Below are 17635 nucleotides of genomic sequence, written 5' to 3' on the forward strand. Positions count from 1 at the left end.
GTTCTCTTCAGAGGAAAATTAACTATCTCAAACTCCAAACTGAGGAGTCATGCTCTGCTTTTTTGAGATGAAAAAAAAAAAAACCAAACAGGTTTATACTTATATGAATTGTTGTGTTTTATAAAAGGAGAGAAGCCAGGGATATGTTTGTAGGAGGCGCAATGTGGTGTGTAGGTGGAGGGGGTGCCTCTGTGGCTGGTGCTGAGGCATCTCTTCCCCCTGAGGTACCAGTCATAGGAGAGGTATAGAATAGAGTTTATTCAAGGCATGAGGAGGGGAGTTGAGGGAGGAGAGAGAGAGAGAGAGAGAGAGAGAGAGAGAGAGAGAGAGAGAGAGAGAGGAGAAAGTGTAGAGGAGTAGAGTCTGGCCATGACGGGGGGGGGGGGGGGGGAGGGGGTGGGGGTGGGGGAAGGGAATGGGGAGCAAGGGGAAGGGAGCAAGCGGAGGAGAGAAGATAGTCAGGAGGAGGCAAGCAGCCCCTTTTATAGTGAGTCAGGCACACCTGACTGTTGCCAGGTAACTGGGGGTGGAGCCTAGACTAAATGCCAACATGAATGCTCTGGGACTTGACATCACACCAACCATATTGGGATATCAAATGTCCCTGTTCCTCATCCACTAAATACCACTAGTAAGACCAACTGAAAATGTCCCCCCCCCCCCCAATTCCAGAATAACCCCTAGGGGTCAGTACTGCCCTGCTGAAACCACTGGTCTTCAGATTTCTGATTCTAGTTTCTTCAAAGTGGAATGGGGCCTGATAGCGTTTCAAAGGCAATGAAAGAGTAGGGTCTTCACTTCGATGGTTTCCTACGATGGACAGTGGGGACTTTTCACCTCTCATCAGCAGCTACATACCTGTTTGCCTCTGGGAACCCTTCTATGCAGTGTTTTATGTAGTGTTTTGTTAAATTGTATGCTTATACGAGGCAACTATTGGAACACATTAGTAACGGACAGTTGAGAAGTAACACCAAAGAATCAGTAACCTGGATGACAGAGGATGGCCAGCAAGTGACAGTTAGCTGTGCTTCTTAACTAGGCAGCACTTTGATGAAGAAGTGGTGACTCAGTTCAACCAAGTCACTAGTTAAGAGAAACTACAGCACCGAGCGATGGTGGCGCACACCTTTAATCCCAGCACTTGGGAGGTAGAGGCAGGCGGATTTCTGAGTTCGAGGCCAGCCTGGTCTACAGAGTGAGTTCCAGGACAGCCAGGGCTACACAGAGAAACCCTGTCTTAAAAAAAAAAAAAAAAAAAAAAAAAAAGAGAGAGAGAGAGAGAGAAACTACAGCAAGTGCATAAATCCGAGGCCTACTGGCCAGGTGGTGGGGGTTCATGTCTTCCAATCCCAGCACTCTGAGGGCAGAGGTGGATCGAGGCCAGCCTGGTCTACAGAACGAGTTCCAGAACAGCTAAGGGGCTACATAGAGAAATCCTGTCTCAAATCTCTCTCCCTCCTCTCCAAAATTGAGACCTACTGATGTTAGCATATTACAGAATATTTTTAAAATGCTAATGCCCAGGACTTTTAGAGCTATAATAAATTAGGAAACTCATAGGTGTCATCAAAATCCACATTAGGGCTGAGGACAGGACTAAGAGCAGTTGCTCTTGCAGAGGACCTGAGTTGAGTTTCCAGCAACCATGTCAGGTAGCTCACAACCTTTTTGAAATTTGGCATCTTTTTCTGGGCTCTGTACTCATGTACACAAACACACACACCACACCACACACAGAAGGTAAGCATTGTTCTAAAATAAATACATATTTAAAATGAATTAGATTGACAATAGGCTTTAAGAATCTAAAGGCTTTAAGATGACCCACTTATTTGACTAATGCTGTGGTATTCTGCATCCTAGAAAATAGGCAGGGGGTTTAATTTCTAAATGAAATGCAGCTTGCTGCTTCTATCACTTTTTTACAGTAGTAAAAAAAAAAAAAAAAAAAAAAAAAAAAAAAAAAAAAGCCCCCAAATGAGGAAATAGCTAATTTTATATGCCCACAATCTATTCTAATGTCATTTAAGCATTCAAACATTATTTTAGACCTTAAATATACAAGGAATAATGAAAAAACATATCATGAGGTTGTGAAAGACTGACTGTGATCTGCATAGAGCAGGCTTTTGTTGTGAGCAAAGAGAATCATAGAAATGTGTAAGGGAGTGTGCCAAGCTACGGCCACGGTTGGTTCCTTCGTTACCACCCTTCCTGCTATTTTTGTGAATTTTCCAAATTATTTGAAATGAGCAAGTATTACTTTCCCTTTTTTTTCATTAATTTTTATTTTATGTTCATTGGTGCTTTGCCTGCTTATATGTCTGTCTGTGTGAGGGTGTCTGATCTCCCAGAACTACAGTCACCGACAACTCTGAGCTGCCACATAAGTACTGGGACTTGAACCCAGGTTCAAGTGTCTTGAACAGCCAGTGCTATCAACCTGAGCCATCTCTCTAGCCCCACAAAGATTACATCCCAAATATGGAAATTTTAATGAGAAGTATTTCTTAATTTGTTAACATTTAGGTTAAAAAAAAAAAAAAGAAAAACTTGCCGGACAGTGGTGGTGCACGCCTTTAATCCCAGCACTTGGGAGGCAGAGGCAGGCAGATTTCTGAGTTCGAGGCCAGCCTGGTCTACAGAGTGAGTTCCAAGACAGCCAGGGCTACACAGAGAAACCCTGTCTCGAAAAACCAAAACCAACCAACCAACCAAAACAAACAAACAAAAAACCCTTTGGGAAATGAGTTATTTTGCTTGTCTAATCCAGCGTAGTGGGGTAGGCCTTTAATTCTAGCACTTGAGAGGCACAGAGAGAGTGGATTTCTGTGAGCTCAAGGCCAGCCAGATCTTACCTAAAGAGGTCCAGGACAGCCAGGGCTATGTAGTAAGAGCCTGTTTTGAAACAAACAACAAAACCAAATAACCAAAATAACATATTTTGTCAGAGGCCAAAACTTCCAAACTTCTATTTAGGATGAAAATATTTTAAAGGTTAGAAAATCTAAGTTGTTTGCATAGGTAAAAAGTCGTATTCTAAATGATCAAGTTTAGGTAAGTGGCTTTCAAATTTTCTTTACTATGCTTACTTCTTAAAAAGCTGAAACAGGTAGGTAGAAAAGTCATGAAAGTCAGCACATTCTCACCCTCTGCCCACTCTGATCATCTGAAGCAATCTTTTTTTTTCTTTTTGACTAATGTTTATTTTATATTTTAAAACTATACTCTCCTAGACACACCCCTCCCTGTCATAAATCCTCAAGCGTACTACTGCTGACTTCTAGAAGCTGTGCCCAGAAGCCGAAGGCAAGCCTCTGTCCTTACAGATCAACAGGCAACCTACATCTCAGGGCTGTGATTTCTCCTGTTTTTCCGTCAGCTACAGGAAGCCACGGTCTCTATGTAGGAACTCCCTGATCTTCAGGGCTGTCCTTCCTGACTCCTCTCCCGGGCCAAAGCTTCAAGGTTCCCGGTGATGAAGGTTAAGAGCCTCTTTTCCCATTTGGCACTGCAGGGGCCCATGGTCTAGCTGCTTGAATGGATAAGGGTCCCTGAGCTACCATGACATGCAGGGAGGTGAGTTAATGTTTTCGGCATCCATGTCATGTAACGATATAAAAATTTAATGGAGTGTACAGAGTATAATCAGGGGCACAAAACCGTATTAAATGTCTGTGTGGAGCAAGGCTGGGGATACAGTGCGGCTGCAGTGTTGAGAAAAATGACGATCTGCAGAGGAAGAATGGACAGGATGCGCAAAACGTTAATAGGAGTAAACGACGTTTGAAATCAATACTAACCACCCTGTGTGGGCCTAGCTGCGGCAGTTTCTAGCATCTGATGGACATTTGTGGATCTCAAGAATTGGACATGTATCAGTCACTTGGGATTTATTGAAACACAGGTGTCTAGACCCCATTGATGGAATAGGCCTGCAGAGGGTTCTAAAATGAATGTTTGAATAAATATTTGCTGTGGTGTGTGTGTGTGTGTGTGTGTCTCTGTGTGTGTCTGTGTGTGTCTGTGTGTGTCTCTGTGTGTGGCAGAGAAGGGGGAAAGAGAATGTGTGGCGGTCAGAGGCTGACATCGGGATATTGTCCTCCATTGCTACACCTTCAGGTTTTCAAAAACAGGATCTATAGCTGAATCTGGATTTGACCATTTGAACTAGACTTCTGGCCATTGAGGCCCTGGGATCCACTTGTCTCTAGCCATGCTCAGTACTGGGGTTACGGATGACATGTGCTACTATACCAGGCTCTTCCACATGGGTTCTGGGGATCCCAACCATAGGTTCTCAAGCTTGTCCATCAGGTACCCTGACCACCCGGCTATCTTCACAGCCTTACAATAAGCATGCCTATTGAGTTCCCAGTTGATGCTGATGCGGCTGGGCAGTCATGGACTGCACTTTGAGGATGGTAGCCCTTGTTGTCAGTGTTCTCCATTAATCTGTGGGTTAGCAGCACCTAGAGTTGTTGGGACAGGAAGCACTGGAATTGTGGGTGGGAAGGAGCAAGAGCCAGAGCGCTGAATGGGATCCCTGATAAATGATCACTGTCCTTGGAACTGGGGAAACCCTGCTTGGGTCACTTGCTGTGATGTGGCAGGGTCAGTCTTCCTGGCAGACACTCAGTGGATTCTCAATCTGAAAACAAGTTCAAGGGTTGAAATTGGGGTAAGCATTTCTTCTTTTCCTTTAAAAAAAAAAAAAAATTATGTATATGAGTATGCTGTCTTCATGCTCACCAGAAGAGGGCATCAGATCCCATTACACATGGTTGTGAGCCACCATGTGGGTGCTGGGAATTGAACTTGAGACCTTTAGGAGAGTGGTCAGTGCTCTTAACTATTGAGCCATCTCTCCAGCCCTTTTGGGTTTTTGCATCAGCGGCTCTTGGTTTTTCCATCACCCATCTCTCATTTCTTCTGAGAGTATAAAGGGAGGGAGACATTGAGTGGCTGCCGATTGGCTTTCCCTTTATGGTCCATGTTCTCCCAGCTCTCTTGTGACTCTCCATCAGTGGCCCCTTTGACTTTGCTAATCATCTGTTACAGTGTGTCTTTTCTTCCTATTGGGTTAAGCAGCTTAGTTATGTCACGGTGCGCCCTACTTTCAGCTCCAGGGAATTCAGAGCCACTGCTGAACTCTCAGTGATGCAGATGTCCTCATCATGAATGGATGTTTCAGAAATTGCCCTGTCACAGTCAAGTGATAGCCTTTCTGCCAGTACATAAGCTACCTCTTTCCCCATGCTAACCTCTCTGAAGCACCAATATTTCAAGTCAGAGGAAACAGTCATTTATGGGGTAGAGGAAACGGCAGTAACCTGAAGCACAGGGTACTGAAATGTTCCATTTCTTTTTCCTTTTTACTAGGGTACACTGTGAATGTCTAACACGTTGTATTTGTGTGCTTTACTGTTCTTATTAGCCTTTGATTAAAAATAACACTCTTCCCCCAAAGGAAACTACCTTAAGTGGGAAAAGAGTGAGAGGAGAAACACTCTGTAAGGACAATCGTCCATGTATCCGGTCCCATCCTAACCATAGTCCCTGCCACCCCCTCCTCCTCATCGCCGTCATCATTCATTGGTATCTCCATACCACAGAGTATAGTTAGTGACTGGAGAACACACCCCATGCTCATTAGAAGAACGTTGCTTTAGAGACTAGGGAGACAGCTAAGAGGCTAAAAGCACTGACCATGCAAGCTGCAACCCACATTTTAAAAAAGCTAGATGTGGCCACATGCATCCTTAATCCCAACACTCCTGTGCTGGGATGGGAGGTGGAAACAGGTGAATGGCCCAGAAGCTGGCAGGGCAGATAGCCTGGAGCACACAATGCTGGAAGCTACCCTCTGAATAGCATTCATGCACCTGACACGTGCACACACCTGGCCTTCCTTGACATGCCCTTCCCTTTGTGTCCATGAAGGGACCTGTCATCACTAGTTCTGACTTTCCTGGATGTTCTGTTGTCTCCAGGTTCTCTTCTCTTTTAATGCAGGTGAGATTTAAAAAGAACTGACTTCAGGCAGAAGATCTTGACCCCATCACTGAAGGTGGGTCTGCAGCGATTCTTTCACACAGGGGGTGGGGGTGGGACGGAAGCAGAGAGCGAATGTGAACTATTGTGCACCCTGTGCCTGGAATAGAAACTATTCCTTTAATACTCTGTCCTCAGCAACTGCCCTTTCCACAGGGCTCTTCTTTGGTGATGTCTCCCACTTTCATGGCCTTACCTATCATCTCTTTGATCAAATCATTTAAGGAGATGGAAAGATTAAAGCTATAACTTAGGCAGAGCAAATGAAGACGTATCATTAATGCACAGTACTATTTGGCCTCCATGTGTCAGTCTTCCTAGAGTTAGGGAACAAGACTGATAAGCTTATTCTCCCACATGGAAAACCGCCTTTCACTTTTTGCCATTTATATGCCCTTCTGGTCTCAAGCTTTTCTATCTCCTGATCTTCTTTTATGTCCTTGGTCTGTCATACTCTTGACTGTTCCCTTTCTATCTCCAGCCCCTTTCAGACGCTAGCATATCGCAACCCTCAGAGGAAATGGCACACCGTATAAAAGAAGCTAGTCACAAAGGACTGCAGGCTGTGTGATTCCGTTCCTATGAAATGCTAGAGCAGGCAGTCTGTAGAGATTGGAAGTACATTACTTCTTGCCTGGGGCTGGAGATGAAGAGTGGGGAAAAGGGAAGGACTAACAATAGGAACAGGATTTCTTTTTGTTGCATTGAAAAGTTTTAAGTTGGACGAGATGTTTGTGAACACATTAAAATCCACTAAACTGCACTCTTTAGACAGAGACTCATATCCCAGTAAAGCTATTAGAAAACAAAACAGAAAACCACAGTGGTATAGGGCTTGGTCAGCATTCTGTCAGTAAAACATACACTACCAAGAAGAAATAACTTACGAGGAAAGACTGATTCCTATTTATGTATACATATGTATATTTGCATGTGTGTGCCCCCATGGAGGTCATAGTAGAGTGGTGGGTAAGCTGGAGCTGCAGTTACAGGGGGTTGTGAGCTGCCCACTGTGGGTGCTGGGAACTCAACTCTGGTCCTCTGTAAGAGCATAAAGTGTTCTGTAACTGCTGGGCCATCTCTTCAACCCCAGAGATGGTTTCATAGTTTTCAGTATGTGGTCACTCAGCCTGATTGTTCTGAGCCTGTGGTGAGGAGTGCCTCGCTGGGCCATCCCTCCAACCCCAGAGATGGTTTCAGTCTGTGGTCATTCGGCCTGGATGTTCTGGGTCTATGGTGAGGAGAGTGTCTTGCATCTTGATAGCTAAGAAGCAAAGACAGACCTCACTTTTATAATAAAAGCTATTCTCTAAACCCAGTAAGCTGTGTGTCTATAAATACACCGATCCATTAGTAGGTCAGAGGTCTTCCGATCCGATCACCTTCCATGGCTGCTTCTTTACCCTGCTGCACAGGGGATGAAGTCTTCGATGCATGGGGTTTTGCAAGGCTTTTCTAGATCTAGACATGGCAGTTTGTTGAAAGAGACTCCTGGCCTTCACCGAGCTGATTAAGTAGGCTTTCTTCCATTGGTTTCAGAGAGTCTGATTTAGTTCAAACATACATTAATTAAGAACTCCTATGGGCTGACGCTCTTGAGGCACACACTGAGAACCACCCACCGTACTGCAGAAGCTGGTGCCCTGCATCAGAGCTGAGTCAAGTATGGTGAGCATGCCTGTGACCCCAGAAGATCTGGAGCCCAAGGGAGGGGATGACCTTTCCCCTTCTTTATGAATGTGTATGTTGCACCTTTATGGTTTAGTTTATGTGCATGTCTTTTACTGAAAAGTACTCCGTAGGATGTTTCAGAACTCGCTCAGCTTACTTTCCTCCTGAGCAACTCTAGGTGCTTCCACTTTTTTTGTTTAAAACGCATCTAGTATCATAGTAAATATCCTCAGTGTATATGCACACACATGTGTATGTGCATTTTACACTGGCGGTTTTCTGCAAGCACAGAGAATGGGCTCCCAGCAGATCTACAAGCAAGTACATGTCAATTGTAGAAGATACTGGCAGATTACTTTCCAAGGAAGCCATAGGCGATCACGTTTGAGGGAATATCCCGGAAGACAAGTGAGATAGAATGCTTCGTTTCTTCATATTCTTTGGCCATCTGTATTTTTCTATTTTATGCAAAGCACACTTGGTTCCATTGCCCATTTTCTTCTTTTGGAATATTTGCCTTTAGTACTTTTTTTTTTTGTCAAAGGTTTTAGAAAGAAAATCTTTCTTCATCAAGTTCTTAATTTCACTCTATTAAATTTGGACAGAATTTTCAATTTCCATTCACATATAAACAAAATCCTATGTTAATTTTTCTCAGGGTAGCATATGTATGTTCTACATTAAGGCTACTTGTGTTTGTCAAACAACAAAAGGAGACTTCCTCAGAAGTCTTCAAAGACATCTGGTGATAGGCATCCACATGACCAAGCTTGTAGTGGGTTGGCCTAATGCTGCTTGTATTCTAATGCTAATTTGGGGCCCCCATGATTGGTTGTCCCAAAGATGACAGAGTCAGCAAGTAAGACACTGCCCCCACTTAATTGAGATTGAAAAATAAAGCCGCTGACAGCCAATGGTTGGGCAGAAGAGACAGAGCTGGGGCTGAGGTTTCGAGGGCTTAGAGCCGAGGAGGAAGAATATCCAGGAGAAAGAAACCATCATGGGTTTGCTGAGCCATAAAAACATGGCCGTGAGGGCTGGCCCAATTGAAATTAAGAGAAGTCCAGATGGAACATGGCAGGTCATAACTCGGGGTTATTGATAGGAAAGTGGATTCTAACAGCATGCAAGGCAGGCAGCTGTCCAGCTCTTGTGCTGCGTAAGGCATATTAAAAACATAAAGGCTGTGGGTGATTTGTATCCAGGAACTCAATAACCTCAGGCAGGGTAGAAACCCCAGGCTGGGATTTTAATATTTTCTACTACACAAGCCATTCATTCATTCATTCATATGCCAACCACTCCACCTTACCTGCCCAATTCCCATATGATTTCTAGACTGGCACAATCCAGCAAAACGTTCTGCCATAACCCAAGCATTCTGTGTGTGCACATTCCAACACAGTAGCTGGTGAGTTCTTCAAATGTAGCTAGAGACGGAGAACGAATGCTTACACTCCAGGCTGCCATGCTGAACTTGCAGCTCTCGACCCTTAGCTCCTTGAAGCTGGAACCCCCACCTTCATCCCTCATCCCCTCTGTGTCTGGCTCAGAGTGACTGGGAGATGAAGAGTGGCAGGAAGAAAGCTGAGGCAGCTGCTGGCTGTTTTAAGGTTCTTGCTACATACGTTAGATTATGTAACTTTTGCCCCTCATTTATAAAGCTGCTTTAGTAACCTAATGATAATTTCAGGATTAAACCATTAAACCAGTGAGATAACTGGTATCTGAGGACAGTGCCTAAGAATAGCCATTATATCCAACCAACTTTACCATTACCTATATTAAGATTAAAGATATATTAAGGCAACAATGAAGCCAGGCAGTGGTGGCCATACCTTTGATCCCAGTGCTCAGGAGGCAGAGAAGAGGCAGGTGGATCTCTGAGTTTGAGGCCAGCCTGGTCTACAGAGTGAGTTCTAGGATAGCAGGGCTATACAAAGAAACCCTGTCTCAAAAAACCAAACAAAAACAAAAACAAAAAACAACCAAAAAAAGATAAAAGTGAATTTTTTAAATCATTCATGTGCTTTCTGTTAAAATAGACATGTGGAAACATTTACTATAGAACATAATCAGATCATTAATCTGTGAGGTAGAACCGAGTTATAAGGAAAGACTATGGTATATAGTTTCTCTCTGAAATTCGAGACTACTGGAAGAGACCACTGAGAGAGATGAGAGCAACTGAGTGGCTTGGAAAACTTGAGACTTGTCCTGTATGATCTCATTTATTCATCTCTTTCTGAAGGAAAGGCAAAAGCAGTGTCTTCCTATAGTTAAGCTAATGTTGAAACTTCTCTGAAGGTAACTCAGGGTTCTCGCTCTTACTAGACCCTGGAGAAGCCATTAGGCACACAGGGCTTTCCCAGCCTGAAGTGAGGGCACACTGTATGCATTAGCTAGCCCTCCTAAGTATATTTAACCATTTGTTTCCCTCACACAACTTACCTGGACTGCTCCAAGTACACAGACTGCAAACTTATACATGAATCTGAGCAAGCAAAACCCATACGTGCTTGGATCAGGGAGGAAACCAGAATGCAGGCTACGACTTCATCCCTGGGCACTCAATCTTAGTCACTTTTTTTTTTTTTTTTTTTTTTTGTGGTCCTGGGGATTGAACCCAGGGTCTCACACTAACCAAAGCAAATCCTCTGCCAAAGAGTGGCATTGCTAGCCTAGAGACATGGATCTGACTCAGAGTTTCGGGGCAGCTAAGATGAAAAGAGGAACCACTGAGCCACACAGTTTTCTCATCCATGAAACAATGCCAGCTACTTAAGTCACTTCACGATGGTTGGCTTTAGAAGAAATCGTCCTGTGGGAGATTTCCTGCAGGGAATGCAAAGCCATCAAGTGCAGAGTAAGATAGGAAAGACACTCAGGTTCTAGGAAGTTGTTCCTTCTGGGGAGGCACAATACTTGACACGTTGGTACAAGGCTCATGGTAGGTAGGTGGGGAAAGGTTTGTAAGCGTGGGCTCAGGACAATATGGACAAGCATGTTTTCCGTGGGACCAGCTAGCATTGTGTGCCTGGCTAAAGCAGGTACACACTGTTCAGAATTCAGTAGTCTTAGCAGGTGGGTGGGGCTGGCAGCTTTTGTGGGGAGTAAGTCGCCCCATGTGACCATTCCTGTCTCTATGGTGGTAGCTGGGGCAGGAGGCACAGACAATCTAGGAATTCTCATAAAGCCAGGTTTCCAAAGATAAGAAGAAAAAGTGTTCAAGATCATCAAGTTTTATCCAGCAGAGCAGAAGGTCTGTAAAAGTACACATCATTTTTCCTTTGTTTAAAATTAACATTAGTTGCCAATACTTAGTGAATGGTAGATTTTAAGCCTGACAATGCTGAATGCTTCTATTATAGCACATGGCAAAAATCTGCTAAGTGGGGTACAGAACATTACCCATCTGCCTGAGCTATTTAAGCACTGAGATGCTCTGGTGGAGAATGAGGAAAGATTTGGATTAAATTTTTTCCAGAAAGTATTAGTGAACATATTAGCATATTAGTATTAATATACACATGTGGATATGTGTGTGTGTCTCCATGTGGGTATGTGTGTGTTTCTCCATGTGGGAATGTGTGTATGTGAGTACAGAAGAGGATACTGGATCCCCTGGAACTGGTGTTCCAGGCAGTGAGGTGTTTGATGGGTGCTGGGAAGCAAACTCAGATCCTCTGCAAAAGCAGTACAGACTCTTAACCACTGAGCCATCGCTCCGGCTTCACTGCTCACTCCTGACTAGAACAACGTGCTCTTACGGAATGCATGGCTATTAGTGATTGGTTAATAAAGTGATTGGTTAATAAAGTAATAAAGAAGGATCACATGCAAAGTATATCCCTTGGTAAAGAAATGAGCCTTAGTTAGGCAGGGCATGATGGCACAATTCCTTTAATCCCGGCACTCAGGAGGCAGGCAGATCTCTGGGAGTTCAAGGACAGCCAGGGCTACATAGTGAGGCCCTGCCTCACAAACAAAACAAGAAGAGACTAACCTGGTATTAGTTACTGGATTTAAGCTGATTAAACTTAGGATGTGTACTTGTAGTTTTGGAACTACAGTCATTCTTACTGACAAACGGTGAGCAACAAGGCCAATTACAAATATGAAACTCCATCATAACAAAATATCAGCATATGGGAAAACAGCCTTTCTTTTTTTTAAGGCATGAGGAATATGTGTCTAAAGAACCCACATTATATATTTTACACACACACACACACACACACACACACACACACACACACACACACGAGAAAAACCACAACTTGGCTATTTGATGCTACTTGAAATGCTTTCTGGCCTAGACAATGATCTTTCAATCTGGACTTTCCAAGTCATGAAATTTGGAACTAGTTTTTACCGAGAATCTAAATGTGAAAAATTAAAGTTACAAACATTTAAAAAATTGTGTGTGTGGACATGTTTATGCCACAGCTCATGTTTGGAGGTCAGAGGACAACTTTTGAAGCACTTTTTTGGTGTGTATACATGAGCATGTGTATCATATACATGTATAGTCATAGACTGGCACGCAGAAGTTGTTTCTCGATACCATGTAGGTTCCCTGGGATTGAACTCAGGTCCTTGGGCTGAACAGCAAGTGATTTTCTCTCATGAGCCATACGGCTGGTCCCATAACATTCTTTTTAAAGTGAGGGGCATCATTAGAAGGTAGATGTGAGGCCTAGTGGGTGGTCCTTAAGGCATTTATGAGTCCTTGAAAGGGTTTTGTGTTTTCTTTTGGCTTCCTGGTCATGAGGTGAGTGGTTTTGCTCCTCCATGCACTCTGTCACTTCACAGGACTAAAACAATGGAGCCAGCTGTTACCACACTGAAACCTCTAGAACTATGAACTGGAACAAACACGGTTATCTTTTTGTTAAGGTGTTGATGGGAGACTACCAGACCAATGCAAAGAGACATGCACACCAATCCACTCAGTTCCAAATGCCAAGTAAACGTATTTTCTCAGGGCTTTGGGGCAGTAACTTGAAGAGGGAAGGAAGCATGGTTATGCAATTCAGTTACATAACTCACAGCAGTTTCACAGAGAGACACATTGGTTATGAAGAGTGGTTAACAGATTTGTAACTTCCAACTTGGACAGATTTCTCTGGTGTGCATGTACGGAGCGGAATGGGATCACACATGGTTGCCCTGTAACACAAACACTGCTGAGTTGTGTAAGCCATGTTTTCTGGCACACTTCCCAGTGAGCTGGGAGTACATGGTCTGAATGGGTACAGTTCCTGAGTTGTAGTATCGGGAATCCAGGCTCTTACAAATTTTGTGATCTTGAGTAATTACATAAGCTTTCTGTGATGTAGCTTTCTGATTTAGAACCATTATAATTAATTCTTATAATGTACTATTACCTACCTCAAAGGGCTGCTACAAGACTTATATGAGCTCGTAATGCCTTCAGCATATTGAAAGAGGCAGCACAGGTATAGGAATGGTGTACTTAGCAAGTTGTAAGCACTATTAGGAGGGTAAATGCAACAATGCATGGATATTATAGTAACAGTATGGAGAAAGAGCGTTGAAATCAACTCAAAACTTGATGGGTTTCCTAGGAAGGCACTGCCTGTGCTGGCTCTAAACTTTGGTCTGTTAACTGTTTTATCCTTATACAGTCTGCCATGGTATGCTTGTATCTCAACAACAGCAACAACAAACCACCCCTCCCCCCCCAAAACCAAAAGCCATTCATAGCAGCTAGTTATCTACCCATGTGTGTTTACCTCTCCTCCAAACTGAGCTGCTTCAACGTTAACTGAATGATAGCCATAGTTGTATGGACAGAGGTTGGCACATCTTCTATTAATTCTTAAGTGTTTGGTGAAAGTAGTTGGATTTGTTAATGGTTGCTCTTATCAGCAACTGAGTGTAACATAAAAGTTGAGGTTACATTTTTTTCTTCCTTTGGTTCATCTCATCCATGCCTAGGCTTAATGTCCTTCATATCTCAGCTTCTCTCATCAGTCACAGACCTATGTAGTTTGGCTATTTGACATTTTCCTCTCAATGTGGAAGCCCCTCCATCAGACCATAGTCGCAGTGCTCAGTCTGTGAGGCAGCTTGATAAACTGTCCTCTTTTCTTAGATAAAGGAGAAAGCACCAGGCAGCTTGTCATCTTTATTCTCGACTGTACTGGTTTCTTATGGCTCTTGTGACAAGTTAGTACAAACCAAGTGGCTTATACCAATTCTTGTTACAGTTCTAGAGGTCAAGCCCTAGATTCAAGGACCCAGTCGCTTGCCCTTTCCAACTTCTATAGGCTGCCTGTAGTCCTTTGTTCCATTTTTAAGGCTGACTGGGCAGTAGCTTCAAAGCTGTCTCCCCTGCTTCTCTCATAAGCTTTTTTTCTTTTTTCTTTTCTTTTTTTTTTTCTGATTCTGACTATCTTGTCCCTAGCCCAGCCGGCCAGTTTCAGGACAATCTCCTCATAACCTTTACTGAACCATGTCTGCAAGCTCCCTTCTGTCACCTTACAGAATGGATCAGATTATGGCACTGGGGGGGGGGGGGGAAGTAGGTCTTGGTGGGGAACATTATTCTGTAAAACACAACTAAAGGCTGGGCGGTGGTGGTGCACGCCTTTAATCCTAGCACTTGGGAGGCAGAGGCAGGCGGATTTCTGAGTTCGAGGCCAGCCTGGTCTACAGAGTGAGTTCCAGGATAGCCAGGACTACACAGAGAAACCCCGTCTCGAAAAACCAAAAAAAAAAAAAAAAAAAAAAAAAACCACACACACACAACTAACTAACGAAGTTGGAATTGGGTACCACCCAATGTTAAACTCTAGGGTTTGCTCATAGCCCTGAACTAGGCACCTTTATCTCACCACACTCTGTTTCTTCAAAAGTTTCCTAGTCCAGTTTGTCCCCCTTTTGCTCTTTTAAATTTACCAATCCCGAAGTCAATTTTCCAAGGACAAGTAAATTGGGGACACGTGTATGGGAAGATAATTAAATTGATCGGTATCATTCCACATGGAAAATGTGAGCGGAGCGTGTTTCCCCAACTAACATATCCACATTCCATCGTTCTACCACAGTCATCGGTAAGGAATGCCACTACAATTTAGTAACTTACAAAGGCAGCTTTCTTTCCGTCGTCTTGCTAAATGTTACTCCCACCTGTTTCTGCAACCGTGCTAGAAACCTGTCCTACCTATTCATCACCCCCCCACCCCCCACCCCCGCTTGGCGCTGGCCTCCGCGCGTTTCCATCCCCAACGCTATCCCCTTGGTGGTGGCTCTGATCGATTCCCTGGCCCAGCCCTAGCCCTTGCTGTGTCTGTTCATTTCCATTGCCCATTTAAGACGTCTTTGCTTGGAATTAAGTCTTCCGTCTTCAAACCCACGCACCCAGGTAAGTATCTAACGTTCAAGCGAGACGACTCTCCAGTTTCATCCAGGATCAGACTTGCAACCCAATCTCTACGGCTTCATAGTCCACACAGTCCCTGCCTCTGTGAAAGATGGAGTCTAAATGGGCTTTACACTTTACATTTGGTAGTCCTGGAAGGAGGAGTTTTGAGTACTCATGTCTGGGCTTTCTGTCAGGGTCTTGAAATTAGGAGTTCGACTGAGCCCAGTTCCCCCGCAGCCTCGCACGCGTTATTTCGTCCTAAATTGATAACTTTCTAGCGCAGGCAGGTCGGGTATTAGTCTTCCGACTTACAGAAGGAGGAAACTGAGTCGTGGTATTTCAGGCCCAGCCTCCATAGCACCTTGATGCTGTTAATAACTCACTTGGGTCATTCTTTCTCCTTGTCCAACTTTCTCGCACCTAGCTGACTGTCCACAGCCGAGCGACTAACTGCAGAAGGACGAGGCTTTCTCCAACGGCCGCTCCGGCTCTTCCCCATACGCAGTGACGCGACCGATGACGCTATTCAGTGACGTGTGATGACGTGCCTCACCCTGAGCCAGGTGTCGGCAGGGCGGCCACACCCTGAGGGCCCAGTTCAGGACCGGCACTGTGGCTCCGACCTGGGGAGACACGCCGCAAGACCCCCGCCTGAGGCGACCTGGGGCCCTGGAGTCCTGGGTCCTACCGGCCGACGGTTGATCCGTTGCTAAGTGACGCCAGCGCGCAAAGCGCGTGCGCGGCCACGGCGGTGTGCGTGAAGGCGGGCGCGCGCCGCGACGGCGGCGGCGAGGAAGGCGGCGACGGCGGCGGTCGAGGGGGCGGCGGCCACGAGGCGGGGTCGTTGCTGGCGGAAGAGACGTGTGTGGCGGCGTCTAGGTCGCTGAGGAACATCGTCGGGGTGAGTCTCCCGGACCGCTCGTGGGAGGTGGGGCCTGGCCGCACCTGCTGCGCGGGCCCGGGGCGCGGGGACGCGCTTCCCCCCGCCCCCGCCGGACCCGCGCGCGCCGCTCCACGCCCCTCGGCCGCTGGTTCCGGGGGGCGGGGACGGGGGCTGACGAGGGTCAGTTCCGGGGCCTAGCGCTCTGGGTGCGAGCCGGAGAAGGGTGGCGAGGGACAAGTGGCCGGGTTTCGGGGTGACGCCGCCAGTTTCCCTTCCACTGAGGAATTCGAAGCGGGAGAAGCCCGCGTTCCTCCGCAGCCGCGCGTCCACACTGAGACGCGACTGTGCAAACCTGACAACGCGGAAACGGGGACCCTCGGGGTTGGGGTTCGCAGAGTTTTGGGTTAAACCGCGAAGGGCTTCGTCGGTTCTACCCTGGCGGGTTTGGGAGTAGGAGCGGGTTGTTAGGGAGAGCCTTAGAATCGGTGCCTGCGTGAGCGTCGGGCACACCCACGACTTGGGGAAGGCGACCTGTCAGTGTAGATGCCAGTTGGCTAACCTGTTGCCTGAACCTTCCAGCCTCACGTGCGTGCCCACGTGCTCCTCTGGCATTCTTTTAAATCCGGTGTTGGTACACATTTTTGAAGCCAAGGGACCATATCCATCCAGTATTGTTACTTCCTCATAGACTCAAATCTACTCTTGTATCTATTTCCCAGAACCTTGCTGTGCTTTGACCCTTGCGAGGGTCTTGCGGGTAGGGCAGCCCTGTCTTGTGTGTGTGTGTGTTTTTTCCTAGAAGCAGTGCGGGCTGTTATTTATCTGGTGGAAATATAGATTATGTTCTATGCGTGGGCTGGCATGGTAAAAGCTGGAGTTAAAAAGATGCAAGTGGCCATCAGCCAGCATACAGCATCCTGTTGGGTCATTTGTGTGTGGTGGCTTATTAAGGGGGACTAATGAAGACAAATGGAAGAAATAATTTTTCCTGTTTACCGGTTAAAGGCAGTGCCAAAAACCAGTGACAAGATAGGGAGCACTGTCATTTGATCATGTATAAAAATTGAGGGACATAACTTTAAGTTTCTACCCAGAACCTACAATCCGGAGCTGCAGCTTTACAACGGAGCCTCTGTAGAGTATGGCCTCTGACGTTCTCACGTCTTGGAATCAGTAAAGCTTATTCTGTAAAACCAAATACTCAGGGGCCGCTGTTCTTTCTGAGCTTTTGTGACTAGGGTTACCCATTTTCCCTTTTGCTTCTGCCTCCTACATAACTGCACGATCCCGCGTAGGTAGCTACGCAGATGATGGAACCTCATACTGTGCTGACATGGTTTATCCGTACTTGAGAAGCATTCAGTTTCATTCTTAACATAGTTAATGCAACTGCTTCCCTCTTTCCAGAGTTGTGCCCAATTAGTGAGAGAGTAGTGGGGGTCACAAGTGAGGTCCGTGACCAGCTCTTTTTCTTTTAAGAGCTGTCTAGTCAGGAAAAGAAATCATGTATGTCAAAGAATTCCTGAAAGGAAGTGAGGTAGTAGTATTAGGTGGTTGCTATAGTAGAGGAGAGATTTACACAGGGGGAGGTCAGCGCTAGGGCTGGCCTTTAAACGGAGAGTGAAATTGGA

At 45.5% G+C, this 17635-nt stretch overlaps 1 protein-coding gene across 2 annotated transcripts in view; it reads left to right on the plus strand.

Annotated features, from left to right (window-relative positions):
* The first annotated feature begins 15883 nt into the window (after positions 1-15883).
* Positions 15884-17635, plus strand: part of Btbd9 (BTB domain containing 9) — a 354285-nt gene continuing 352533 nt past the window's right edge. Inside the window, exon 1 of one of the 2 annotated variants that reach the window (XM_076916780.1) lies at positions 15884-16022. The gene's annotated coding sequence lies outside the window, so the exon portion shown is untranslated. The remainder of the gene's footprint in view (positions 16023-17635) is intronic. The other variant, XM_034523840.2, reaches the window with a different exon arrangement.

Source organism: Arvicanthis niloticus, chromosome 20, assembly GCF_011762505.2.
Source record: "Arvicanthis niloticus isolate mArvNil1 chromosome 20, mArvNil1.pat.X, whole genome shotgun sequence".
NCBI classification, from domain to species: Eukaryota; Metazoa; Chordata; class Mammalia; order Rodentia; family Muridae; genus Arvicanthis; species Arvicanthis niloticus.